Genomic DNA, 14,087 nt, shown 5'->3' with positions numbered 1-14,087 from the left:
CCAAGTATAGTGGTCAGAGGAGACCAGACTTAAAGTTTCAGCCACCAGTCTGCTGTGTGCCCTTGGGCCGCTCACTCACTCGCTGATTCCTTCTCACCTCCTAACCACTTCCCAGACTCCTCTGCACGCTCCCCTTTCCCTATGTGTCCTGAAATGTCTGTTCAACACATTTATGAAGTGCCCATTGTTCTGCTATGTACCAAGCCACTCCCAAACTTCCCGGTGGATCTAAATGACATTTATTCTGCTCATGAATCTGCAATGTAGGCAGGGCTCAGTGCGGACAGCTGGTCTGGGCTCTACTTCGCATCAACTGGGGCAGCCCAAGAATGGGCCTGGGGTACCTGAAGGCTCACTGTCTTGCGTAGCTGGCGGTGGGTCTGTGGGCTTGAACATCTAGAACTACTTGGCATCTCTCTCTTGCCCTCTGTGGACTCTCCACGTGGCCCCTCCAGCATGGCGGTTCCAGGTAGCCAGTAGCCTTGGGAGCCATGAGAGAGCCAGGTGGAAACAGTCGCCTTTTATGACCTGGCCTTGGAAGTCTCTCAGTGTCACTTCCACCATAGTCACGGGGTCACATTATGAGATTATGTGGATGGGAGATGCTGGTGCCGCCATCTTTGGAAAATACCACTTGCCACTCTTCCTCACACCAAGCAATGTGCCGGTCCCTGGGGACATGGACACAGTGGTGTGTAGGATGCTGGGGTTCCTTCGGGGCTTGTCCCAGCACCTCTTTCTTTGTCATTCAAGGTCCGAGAGTGCGCACCAACACTCCCGCCCCGTGCTCTGTTCTGACTCTTACATTTCCAGTTTCCCACCTGACAACTCCATTTGGATGTTTCCTCCACTCAGTGGGTCCCAAACTGGCCCCTTGTATGTTTTCCAGCTCAGCAAACGACAGCACTGCTCCCCCGCCCCGCCCCCAGTCACCCAGGGGGGACCCCAGGCATCGATTTAGACCCCTCTTTTCCCTCCTCCCTGCCTGCATAATCAATATTCCCTGGAGTCTGGTGTCCCAAATGACTCTCGGAGCCATGGACTCCTCAGGCTCCCTCATTGCCACCTCCCTATTCAGGCCACCATCGCATCATCTTTCCTCTTGTGACAGCTTGAGTAGGTCTTTTGGCCTCAAGCCTTGCCCCACCCCCACCCCGAATCTTTGCCCTCATAGTACCCAGACTGATTTTTCTAAGACATGTCTGGTCACGTCATTCTTCTGCCTAAAAACCTTCAGTGGCTCCCTATTGCCTTCAGGATGGCATTGAGACTCCATAGCGTGACCCACAAGACCCTCTGGAGTCTGGCTTCTGCCTGCTGCTCTGCCCTCTTCTCCCATCCACTCTATGCTACTGCTCTGTAGGCCATCTTTCTTTACCTTGATCAGACCGTGTACTGTCATGCCCCAGGGCCTTTGCACATGCCACTCCTGCCACCAGATGTGCTCTTTCTCCTTGCCTTCTCTGGTCAATTCCTACTCAAGCTTCAGGTTTTGGCTTAATCTGTTTTCTCTGGGCAGTTTTCCCGGACCCACATGCTCATGGCTCTCAGCGCACCCTACCAGAATCCTAGGACCCATCACTATAATAACTTGCTCGATATTTGTTTTCATCACTGGATTATAAACGCTAGGAGGGATGGGGCTGGTTCTATCTAGTTAGTCTGTGGCACATGGTGATGCTAAGTAAGTATTTGTTGTATGAATAAGTGGCTGGGGGTGACTGTCAGGGTTTGACCAAATCAGCTCTAAGGACCTTTTGATCCCTGACCTTCTACGTCCTACAACTGTAAAGTTCCATCTAACCAGAAGGCAGGTGGCCAGCTGGCACCTCTTCTCCACCTGCAAACCACGGTTTTGGAGGTGGTAACACTCCCAACAGGGCCCTGGGATGAAATGAGAGTCACTTCTAGAGTCACTCTGAGATTGGTCATCACCATACGAGCATGGCAACTCTGTTAACCAGAACCTTCAGTTATCAGGAAGCCAGGTCCCTGGGCCAGGCTGGGCTGTACGAGTCATGTCCAGGAATGGTGACATAGACCAGCTTGTGATGGCAATGAGCTTGCAGTCCTGGAATCCCAGAATGTTCTGCTGGAAGGCCCCTTAGTGTGTCTGAGATCTCTCTCCTTGTGCTTATGGAAGAGAGAACCGCGGAGGTAGGGAGGTGCTCCCAAGCGCCCTGAGTCCTGGTTTTTATTCTTTCCCTCCTGTTCGTCCTGTCCCCTCAGCTGCCCCTCACCCTCTGCCCTCCTGCCCACACCAGGCTGTCGATATGCTGGGAGGAGGCCCCATCTGGTTTCTGTGACCCCCAGGCCCACAGGGTCCTGAGATGACCCTGGGACCGATGGAGCACATGATCTGGCCAAAGTCAGCACGGAGGAGGAGGGACAAAGGCTCCTGACTCCCACCTGCTAGAACTTTCTCTCTGGGCACGGCTGAATCTACAGGCCAGGACACAGGGCCTCACAAGCAGGGGTCACGCGGGTGGGGTCAGGGCATGGGATGGTGCTGGGCAGTCCCAGGCTTCCCCTGCTTCCTCCGTCCCTTCCGGCTGTATGACGGGAGCTAAGGGACTCAGCCACGCGAGTCTCGGTCTCCAACTCTGCAAAATGGGCCTGTTTGCCCATTTATTCCCAAGACTGCCCAGAGTGCCCTCTGTGAGGCATGGGGCCTCTGGGCTCCCGGTGAGTGGTTGGCGCAGGTCGAGGAGCCCTGCAGACACGGCCAGGTCCCCACCAGGTACCGTCCACTTTCCCTTTCTGGGCCTCTTTTTCCTTCTCTGTAAAAACGGGGATAATGACAGCACCTCCCACGAGGGAAGGTGTGAGGGATTTCATGAAAGAATCCACGTCAAGCAGCCAGCACCCAGCGCGGCCTTGGGAGATCCAGGAGGCCCCGACCCTCTTCCCTTGTCCCCTTCCGCTGGTTCCTCGGAGACCAAAATCAGCCCACGGGCGCCACCCTGTGGTGGCCAGGGGAACGCCACCCAGAGGAGCCGTCAAGGCCTGTGTTTGGGTCTATGGGCGGTGACTGTATTGGGGGTGGGGGGGAGGCCGGCAGGGCTGGGAGCTGGGAAGAGCGTGGCAGCCCCCTCTCTCTGCCTTCTCTTTCATTCTCCATCACTTCCTTCCCCGACTCTCCATTGCTGGCCTCAGGGTGGCGATGGGGGTGGTGGTGAAGTGATGGTCTGGGGGTGATGGGTCCGGGTTGGGAGGGGAGGTGCTGGGATGGTAGGTAAGGCCTGGACCAGGAGGAGGTCGTATAAACGCTGGGGCAGATTTGATCTTTATTTAAATTTAAAAATATTAACATTATTTTTGATATTTTGTTCATTATGGGTTTTTTTGTATTGATATTGATTTCTGAAGATATCACCTAAAGGATTATTTATCTTGATTAGTGACTTTAGCTTCCCTTTAGATTCTGCACCCGAAGTGAGTGCCTCACCCTATCCCAGCTCTCTTTGAGGGCTAAGTGGGGAGTGCCTGGGCTTCAGCTGGGAAAGCCTCACATGGAAGCCTCCTGATTCTATCCAGTGACTGGTCCACCCCGCCCCCCGCAGCCTCCTTCCATCATCCACTATCCGTTCTTCCCTCCATCCCGGTACCACCTGTCCATCTATCCATCTTCCATAGTGGTTAAGAACTTGCATTCTGCATTTAGATGACCTGAGTTTGCATCCTGGCTGCCCATCCTGGGTGAGCTATAATGTCCATTCAACACCCACACTTCCCATTTGATACAGTTTTACATTTAAAATTATTCATATAATACTTGAATACATTGTTAAAAAATCTGTTGGCCTCTGATCTTCACAAACATTCTGTGAAATAGATATGATTATCCCCATTTTACAGATGAAAAACTGAGGCCCAGAGGGTGAAGTGTCTTATCCAGGGTCCCAGGGTCTCTGAATGGTAGAGATGTGAGATCCCATGAGTCTAAGTCACAAGGCCACGTCCATCTTTTCACATCACTGCCTCTCCTCAGGACAAAGTGAGATCCAACCAAGCCCTGGGGAGCCAGTCCAGTGGGGCAGATCATCCTCTGATGATTCTACAGGTACGTGATGAGTTCTTGGAACAGATACATAGGTAATGATGGATTCCCAGTGGGGACCACAGAGGAGGAGGTTATGTGAACTGGCTTGGAGGAGAGAAGGCAGAAGAAGGAAGGGCATCAGGTGGTGGGAACAGCGTGTGCGGACTGAGGAGGTGAGGCTGAGCAGGTGACCTCTAGGTGCATCCATGGGCCAGAGCTCATGCTGGTAAGTGAGTGAATCTGTGCGTGTGGCTTTTGTGGGGAGCGGGGAGATGATCCCAAAAAGAAAAATGGGCACCAGACTCTGAGAGGCTTTGCATGCCAGAATATAGTGTACATTTCTTTCTTTTTTTTTTTTTTTTTGCGGTACATGGGCCTCTCACTGCTGTGGTCTCTCCCGTTGCGGAGCACAGGCTCCGGAATCACAGGCTCAGCGGCCATGGCTCACGGGCCCAGCCGCTCCGCGGCATGTGGGATCTTCCCGGACCGGGGCACGAACCCACATCCCCTGCATTGGCAGGTGGACTCTCAACCACTACGCCACCAGGGAAGCCCGAGTATACATTTCCTATCTTACCTGACTGGTAATAAGGAAATTAAGAAAGGAACCACCCTTGATAGGAAATCTCTCTTGTGCCAGACACCGCAGAGGGTGTTCAAGTCTTTTGTCTCAAGCACTCCTCACCACATCTCTTTGAGATGGCCATTGTGATCCTGTTTTGTAGATGAGTGAGGCTCAGCCTCAGAGAGTTTCTGTAACCCCACCCCCCGGGTCACACAGCCAGATGTGGGGAGCTGGCAGCCAATCCTACCACTGATTTGCAGTTTAGAAAGGTTGCTCTGATGATTATGTGAAAAAAGGACTTGATAAGACAGATTAAAAGCAGACAAAGGGGCTAAGACCATTCAGTGGGGAAAAGAATATTTTCAACAAAAGGGGCTGGGAAAACTGGAGAGCCACATGCAAAAGAATGAAGTTGGTCCCTTACTTAACACCACATACAAAAATTAACTCAGAATGGATCAAGGACCTAAATGTAAGGCCTAAGACAAGAAAATTCTTTGAAGAAAGCATAGGACAAAATCTTCATGGCACTGGATTTAACAATGATTTCTTGGATAAGCCACCAAAGGCACAGGTAACAAAAGAAAAAAATACACAAATTGGAGTTCATGAAAATTAACAAGTTGTTGGGCATTAAAGAAAAAACACTATCAACAGAGTAAAAAGGCAACCCACAGAATGGGAGAAAATAGTTGCAAATCATATATCTGATAAGAGATTAATATCCAGAATATACAGATAACTCCTAAAACTTGACAACAGAAAAACATACAACCGGACTCAAAAATGGGCAAATGACTTGAATAAACATTTTTCCAAAGAAGATATACAAATGGCCAGTAAGCACATGAAAAGATGCTCAACATCACTGATCATTAGAGAAATGCAAAACTACAATGAGATACGATTTCACGTCCATTAGGATGACTATTATTTTAAAAAGCATACAAACAGAAAATTACAAGTGTTGGCAAGGATGTGAAGAAATTGGAACCCTTGTGCGCCGTTGGTGGGAAAGGAAAATGGTACAACTGCTGTGGAAAACCATATGGTGGTTCCTCAAAAAATTAAAAACAGAATTACTGTATGACACAGAGATTCCACTTGTGGGTATAGACCCCAAAGGATTGAAAATAGAGTCTCAAAGAGACATTTGTATACCCACGTTTACAGCAGCATTATTCACAATAGCTAAAATATGGAAGCAACCCAAGTATCCATTAATGGCTGAATGGCTAAACAAACTGTGGTCTATACATGCAGTGGAATATGATTCAGCCTTAAAAAAAAAGAAGGAAATTCTGCAATATGCTACAACATGGATGAATCTTGAGGACATGATGCTAAGTGAAAAAAGTACCCCCCCCCAAAAAAATACTATATGATTCCACTTATATGAGGTACTTTGAGTAGTCAAAATCAGAGACAAAAAGAACTGTGGTTGCTAGGGGTTGGGGGAGGGGGAAGGGGGGTCATTGTTTAATGGGGACAGAGTTTCAGTTTTACAAGATGAAAAGAGCTATGAGCGGTGGTGCTGGCTGCACATTATGAATGTATTTAATACCACGGAACTGTACACTTCAAAATGGCTAAGAGTGAATTTTATGTTATGTGTATTTGTAGTATGTATTTACATATTACAAATGTATGTGTATGTTATATGTATTTATACATGGCATAGTGTAGTCGATTGATACATTTGGAGCTCCATAGCAAGATCTGCTTTGGAGACACGCATCTGGGTGCCATCACCATGTAGAAGTCCACGAGGTTACGGGACTGCGTGAGTTCATGGTGGCTTTGGACTGAGAAAAGGATTGAGCTCAGATCTCTGTGGAGCACAGTGTTACGAGGTCCAAGCTGGAAGAAGGGCCCAGAGATGAGGATGAAGTTAGGCAGGTAGAAGAACTGGAGGAGGGAGGTCAGGGAAGGTGAGGTCAGGATCTAGAGACATCTGCAGTTTGTGCTTACCAGGCATCTGCTCTACCTTATCCAGAGAGGGTCTTTGCTTTCTTTTGGGACTAGCACACCTCCACTTTCAGTCCAGGTGATTTATAAGGCTGACCTCATCCCTAGCTCTAGGAAGGGGGTGGAGAAGACATGACCTAGGTCCAGCTAATAATATTCCATCCCCTGACTGTGGTGATTGGTTCAACAGTGGTCCTGTGACCAAAGCAGGGCCAATGAGATTCAATCCTGGGAATTTTGCTGGAACAATGAGGAAAACAAAACTTTCAGGTGTGATTTCTAGCTGTGAAGATGATGCAAATCTGGAGCTGCCTGTGCCTGTGCCACCAGAAGGAGCCTGAGAATTAAGCCAAAGCAGAAGACAGTGAGTGGAGAGATGGAGAGCAAGGGAGAGTGAGTTTGGATGACATCATATGAGATTCTGGATCCATCAATGCTTGAAGACCGGACAACTAATTCCCTTTATGGCTATGGCAAACATTAAAAATTGGCAACCATTAAAAATTCATTAAAATCATGAAAAACATTAAAAATTCCCAATCCATCTCCTCTTTTCCTTCTTCTACTACAGAGTCTGAAAAGCGAAATCATTATTTTCCAGCTTCCCTTACTGCCAAGGGTGGCCATGTGACTCTTTCTGACCAATGAGGAAGTCCCTGGGGGGGTACCCCTTCCTTAATAAAAGGAAATTCTCATTAGGAGAATGAGTTTGGGCCCCCTCACCCTTTCCTTTCCTTGCCACTCGGAATGTGATTGTGAGGCTGGGAGGTGCGGCCACCATCTTGCAACAAGCACAAGATGTAGGACAAGTGCTAAGGATGATGGGACCAAAACACAGGATGGGCCCAGGCTTTTGAAAGCATCGCGGGGCTGCTGCTCCAGGCCTGGGCTGCCTCCTCCTGACGTTTTGCTGAATGAGGCAATAAGGCCCTGCCTGTTCTAACCCCTGCTGCTGGGTTTCTGTTACCTGCGCTGGAGTGGAGTCTGTTGACACACAGAGCCGGGGCAAAGGAGGGCAAGCCAATGCAAGGCAAGTGTTTAAAAAGTACTTAAGGGAATTCCCTGGCGGTCCATTGGTTAGGACTCTGTGCTTTCACTGCCGAGGGCCCCGGTTTGATCCCTGGTCGGGGAACTAAGATCCCACAAGCTGCACTGTGGGGCCAAAAAAAAAAAAACTTAAAAGGGGAGAGAGTGGCCCACAGCCCCATGATGCAGAGAGGCTGGGATAATGGGGCCAGTGATGGAGCCATTGGAGGGCTTGCTTGCTTTTTGTTTTACCCTCCCTGCACTGTGCTTCCCTGTGACATGCAGCCTGGAAAGTTTCCTGCTCGTGGCCTTGGCAGCAGTTCCCCTTGGTCAGTTCTGCAGTGTTCTGGGAGTTGTTCCTGGAGACCCACCCACTCAGAGAGTACCTCCTGTGATTTTTAAGCACCCAATTCCCCAACTTAAATCCCTTTCGGCTGAAAATACCTAGAGTGTTTTTTAGTTCCTGCACCAAAACATGACTGATCCAGGATCAAGAAGTGGCCTTTGGGTTTAGGAATCTGGAAGTCCCAGGTGACCTTTGAGAGAGTGGTTTCAACGGAGGGGTGGCGAGGGGCGATCAGTTTTGGAGCTCTGTTGGTGCCTTTGGAGAGCATGGCCTAATCCATAGAAGTGGGCCAGTCTCTAGAAGGACAGTACTGTGGAAGGACCTGAGTATGTCGACTTAGCTCCCAAATGTGTCCTTGGCTCACTGGGGTCTCTGGTCCCCCAGCCCTTCTTGGCCCAGTCCCTGGACCCCTCATCATTGTGTATGAACGTCTGGGGCTGGTCTCACTCCAGCTATGCCACAGAGGAAACCAGATTGCAGTGGGTGAGGGGTTTCTTAAGAGGTAAGGTGAGGAGATGACTTGGATGGGTGGGTGGCAGCTGGGGGGGACGTGGAAACAAAGCCTCAGGACTATTTCCTTGTAAGATGTAGGATGTGGGAATGAGTGAATGTGGGAAAGCAGTTGGAGAAGCTGGAGAAAGAGCAAGCAGCGTCCTAGAGGAGACAAGAGGGATAGACTATGAAAAGGGAAAGCGGGCCCCGTGGCCACAGCCTCCCCGATATTAACGAGTGTTTGTGGCTTGCACAGCACTGGCTTTGTGCTCACGGCTCTCCAGCAAGTGGAGGAGGTGGGTGTGATCACACAGCTGGTTCCAGGCCCGTGAGAGGGTGAGGGGGAAGCTGGAGGAGAACTCATCTCTGGCCGGGTTTGAGTGGGATGGAAGCTGAGGTCACCTCCTGAAGGAGAGGGTTTGTGATTACTGAATAAGTGGTGGTCAGAGGGCCAGGGGCGTGTGGGAAAGAGCGCCTTCTAGGGCTCAGCAAGGGGATGGCTGAGAGCTCAGGGCCTTGCTGATGCTGAAGGTGGAGTCTGCCCCAGTGGACTGTCTCCATCCACTGGGTGCAGCCCGTGGGTGGGCTGGGTGGGTCTGGAGGTCTAGGTCCCTGGAAGGGGCCCAGCCAGTGTGTGGTTGGAAAGACAAAGAAGGAAGAAATTAAGGGTGCTTTGGGTAACTTGGGCAGGAAGAGTGGTCTGAGAATGGGCTGCTGGCTGGGGTGTGGAGGGAGGGAGGGGAAGGTGGGCCTGGGCAGGAGGCCAAAGTGAGTGCCCCGAAGCTGGGTGAGGGCAGGGCCGGGAAAGCCCAGAAGGGGGATGGATATGCCCCCTAGATATTTCATACTCAGTGACAAGTGTGTGGTAGGAAAGGGTTTCCTTGCCTCCTGCCCCACTCCCGGTTCCCCGGGTCATGCAGCTCAAGGCAGAGAAGGAGCCAGCCCGTGGAGGCTGCAGGGCTCCGGCTCAGTCCTGCCTGTTCGAGTGGCGCCCCTTGCCCGGCGGACCTCCTGCTTTTAAATACCATCTGCATCTGGACAACTCCACGCTTATGTCTCTCGTCTGGATTCTTTCCTTGCTCCAGATACATCATCCAGCCCCACACTTGACATCCCAATGTCCAACAGGCTTCTCAACTGAAATCTGCAGAATGGAAGCTTCAATTCCTGATCGTGCAAACCCTCTCCTCCCACAGTCACCCCCTCCTGGTTAAATGGCACTTCCACCTGCCGAGTTACTAAGAATGAAACTGGCACCCTCCTTGACTCCATTAGCAAACCCTGTAGACTCCACAGAATATATCCTGGGTCCAGCCAGTTTGCACATTCTCCACCACCACCTCGGTGGTCCAAGCCTCCCTCCCCTCTTGCTTGGACACCTCAGTGACGACCGGCTCTCCAACTTCTGCCCTTGTCCCACTACGGTCTATTCCTCACATGGCCACCAGAGGGCGCCATCTAGATGCGGATCCCGTGGTTTCCCTGATCACAGATTGAATGCACAGCAGTTCCTGGCGCCTCCAGGCCTGCGGGCCACTCTGCCTGGTGTGCTTCATTCAAGCCCCATAGGCCTTCTTGCTGCCCCTGAGAACACTCCGAGCTCCTCCTCCCCTTTGCCCTTGGCAGGTCCCTCCTGCAGTGCTCTTCCCCGGATCTCTGAGAGCTCAGCCAGGTTTCTAATCAGGTCTGCCTCTTCCCTTCTGTGTCATTCTCTTCTCCCCGGCCTCTTTTATTATTTTTTCACGGCACTTTCATCACTGGTATTATCTTTTTATTTATTACCTTGTTTATAGTCTGTGTCCCTGCCAGCTGTGAGCTCTCCCAGGCAGGGACTTGTCTTTGTCCACTGCATGTCCCCAGGGCCCAGCACCCAGGATGAGTTATTAAAAATGTGTTGAGTAGCGCATGTCAGCCTGGCGTGGCACTGGAGACCTGCGGGCAGGGAGCATCCTCCCCACCCCCCAGGCCAGGCCCTGTTGAAGGTGTCTTCCCCTCCCCTTTCCTGTTTAGTGTCAGAGCCTCTGGCCCACCCAGGACACCCATGGGAACAGGCAGAGCTGGAGGACAAGGAGATACGCAAGAACAGAGGGCTTGAATGGCCTGGGGGTCCATGTGGGAGGGAAGGGATTTTGAGAGTCAAAAGGAGATGGGGGCACGCATTGGATGGAGTGGAGAAGCTGCGCCAAGACTCCTGGCCTCTGTCCTCTGGAGCAAAGCCCTGTCTGTACCTTGGCTTGTGCTGTGCAGTTTGTGTGGGTGCCTGAAGGCCGACAGGCAGGCTGGCTGGGTGTCTCTGCTCCTATCTGTCCATGGTAAGTGTAGGGGGCTGTGCTGAGGAGGGGGAGGTGAGTGGTGGGAACTTGGGGTCCAGGGGGGACACTCACTGTGGAGTCTTGGGGAGAAATAGGATCTGGCCAGGCAGGAAGAGGAGCACAGGTTTTTGGCAGAAAGAATGGCGGGTGTGAGACCACACTGAATGGGTAGTGGAAGACCTCAGCGGATCTGGCCTGGCTGTGATAGAGGAGGAAGGTGCGTGGGGACCAGCATGGAGACTCTCCTGCCCTAAACAGATGGGAGAGGGCCTTTGCCGGGGAAAACAGGGTCCCATCGAGATGTTGGAAGACTCCCCTCAGCACTGACACTGATATATCTGAACACTCCTGGGGAGAAAAGCTGAGTTTGGAGCCAAGCTGCGAGGTGGACAGTGAGAGAGGAAGGTGGATTCAGGAACTGTTCAGGAGGGAGGACCCCAGGCCCTGGATGCTGGGACTGAGAGGAGGGAAAGCCCAGGGCTGCTGCCCGGTCCAAGGCTAACTAAACACATGGGCGAACATAGCACGAGATGAAGGCCGCTTTCAGTCAGTGGGGAGAAAATACACTCTTGGGGTAGATGACGTTGGTCAAGGGGTAGCCATCTGGAAAAGCATAAGGTAGGATCCGTACCTCACATGGTGCAGCAGGATAGTCAAGCATAAAAAGCTAGACAAGGACTTCCCTGGTGGCACAGTTGTTAAGAATCTGCCTTGCCAATGCAGAAGACTCGGGTTTGAGCCCTGGTCCGGGAAGATCCCACATGCCGCGGAGCAACTAAGCCCGTGCGCCACAACTACTGAGCCTGTGCTCTAGAGCCCGCGAGCCACAACTACTGAGCCTGCGTGCCACAACTACTGAAGCCCACACGCCTAGAGCCCATGCTCTGCAACAAAGAGAAGCCACTGCAATGAGAAGCCTGTGCACCGCAATGAAGAGTAACCCCTGCTCACTACAACTAGAGAAAACCCGCACACAGCAACGAAGACCCAATGCAGCCAAAAAAAAAAAAAAAAAGCTAGACAATGGCAGCAAGAAGAAATCATAGAAGAAGGTTCTAGGAATGCAATTTTAGGGTAGCAAAGGCCTTTCTAAGAATTACAAAGAACCTAGAAGCCAGACAAGAAAAGACTGGATGGACCGAATGACAAGAATATGAAGAAGTCTGCGTGGTTCAAGCCACTGTTAGTAACATAGTGACAATCTGGGGAAACATGGTTGTAACTCATGTGACAAAGAGCTAATTTCCCTAAAATGGAAATCAATGAAAAAGACCAACCCGGAATAAGAAAATGGGCAAAGGGTATGAAAACACAGTTCACAGAAAAGGGAAATGCAAATGGCTTTCAACGCTCTGAAAAAATGCTCACTCGGATTAAAAGAAATGCAAATTAAGACGCCATTGCTGTATCCTTTTTGGCTCCATGGAATATCAAACATAAGAAACTGACCTAAAAGACTGCTGATGAGAACGTGGAGAAACAAGCTTTCATTCATTGCTGGTGGGAGGATGGATGGGCACAGCCGAGGAGGGGATTTGACACAAATGACACACTCTATCACCCAGCAGCCTCCAGACACTCGCACCTGGCAAAACGGTGTACGCACATCGTTATACACGGCAGCACAGTTGGAGGAGCAAAAGGTGGGGGGAAACCCCAGCCATCCTTGAGTAGGAACTAATCAGATCACTTCCAGCAGCCGAAACAATGGAATTCTGTTCAGCTGCAAAAATGAATGAGGAAGCTCTTTATAAGCAAACACGGAACAAACTTGAAGTTAAATAGTAAATGGAAATCAGCAATGTATGGGACTCCGGGCATCATGTGCTTCCTTTTGGGGTGAGATAAAGGAAATAAAGAACGCTTTTTAGGGCTTCCCTGGTGGTGCAGTGGTTGAGAATCTGCCGGCTAATGCAGGGGACACGGGTTCGAGCCCTGGTCTGGGAAGATCCCACATGCCGCGGAGCAACTAGGCCCGTGAGCCACAGCTACTGAGCCTGCGCTTCTGGAGCCTGTGTTCCACAACAAGAGAGGCCGCGATAGTGAGAGGCCCGCGCACTGTGATGAAGAGTGGCCCCCGCTTGCCACAGCTAGAGAAAGCCCTCGCACAGACACGAAGACCCAACATAGCCAAAAATAAATAAATAAATTAAAGTACCCTTAATTTAAAAAAATGTATTTCACACCAGGGTCAAATTAAAAAAAAAAAAAAAAAGAACGCTTTTTTTCTGCCGGGATATCTCTGGAAGGACACATAAGAAAATGGCAACAGAGGTGGCCTCTTAGGAGGGGACTGGGTGGCTGGGCTGGAAGATAGGCTTATTCATGATTTGTCATGGTCAGTTCTTGTGTGCCTTTTGGAACATGTGAATGTGTTACTCATTCAAAGGTAATATGAAAATATTAAAATAATGAAAAACTTTAAAAGCTTTAAAACAATGCTGTCTAGGCCCCCGTTTAGGGGACTGGGATGGTTGTGTTGCACTGGGATGGGAGATGGGGAAGACTGTTGAGTTGGAGGGACCAGTGGGCCATCTGGGGTGGGGGTGGGGTATCTCTGGCAGGCAGTGAAGCGAGACCCAGGAGCCATACTTTGGGGACGGCGATGGAACCCATGGCGTGGGGCCCCAGGGGGTGTAAGAGAAAGGCCAAGACAGCACCCTGAGGAGCAGGTGTGTGAGGAGGAGGAGGGTGCACCAGCATGGGCGCCAGGAGAAGCGGCTCTCCCTAATCCATCAGTCGTAGGGTGGCCTTGGGGGCATGCAGGGAGGGCTCCGGGGCTCTGAGGGCTGGGGAGCAATAGCAGCCTGGCTGTGCTTGATCTCTGGGTGTGTCTGGGACACAGAACCTGATCCAGGGGCAGAAGGAGAGCCCCTGATGAAGAAAGGGGTCCGCACTCCTGATCCAGGGCTTCATGGAGAATCTCCTGGGAGAAAATCCCCTCCCTGTGCCCTGGACTTGCCCTCATGGAGCCTTCTGGGCCTGAACTTGACTCCTCCAGCAGGAAGGAGGGAGGTGACTAAACTGAAGAGTAGCTTGAGGCGGTTAGCAGAGGGAGCTGCTTTGAGGCCCAGGGGTGGGGAAAGCATCTGTTTGAACCAGCCCCTGAGGAATTTGACCCCTGGAATTGTGGGAGGACCGTACCAGGCTGGGGACCAGACTCCAGTCACTGGGGACTGCCCGGAGCTGGCCACTCCTCTTCTTCTTTTTATTTTTTAAATTTAGCTTTTGGCCACGCCCCGTGGCATGTGGGATCTTAGTTCCCCAACCAGGGATTGAACTTGTGCCCCCTGCAGTGGAAGCACAGAGTCCTAACCACTGGACCGCCAGGGAGTC

Source organism: Mesoplodon mirus (assembly GCF_964341445.2).
Source record: "Mesoplodon mirus genome assembly, chromosome: 11".
NCBI lineage: Eukaryota > Metazoa > Chordata > Mammalia > Artiodactyla > Ziphiidae > Mesoplodon > Mesoplodon mirus.
This window is presented reverse-complemented; position numbering follows the sequence as displayed.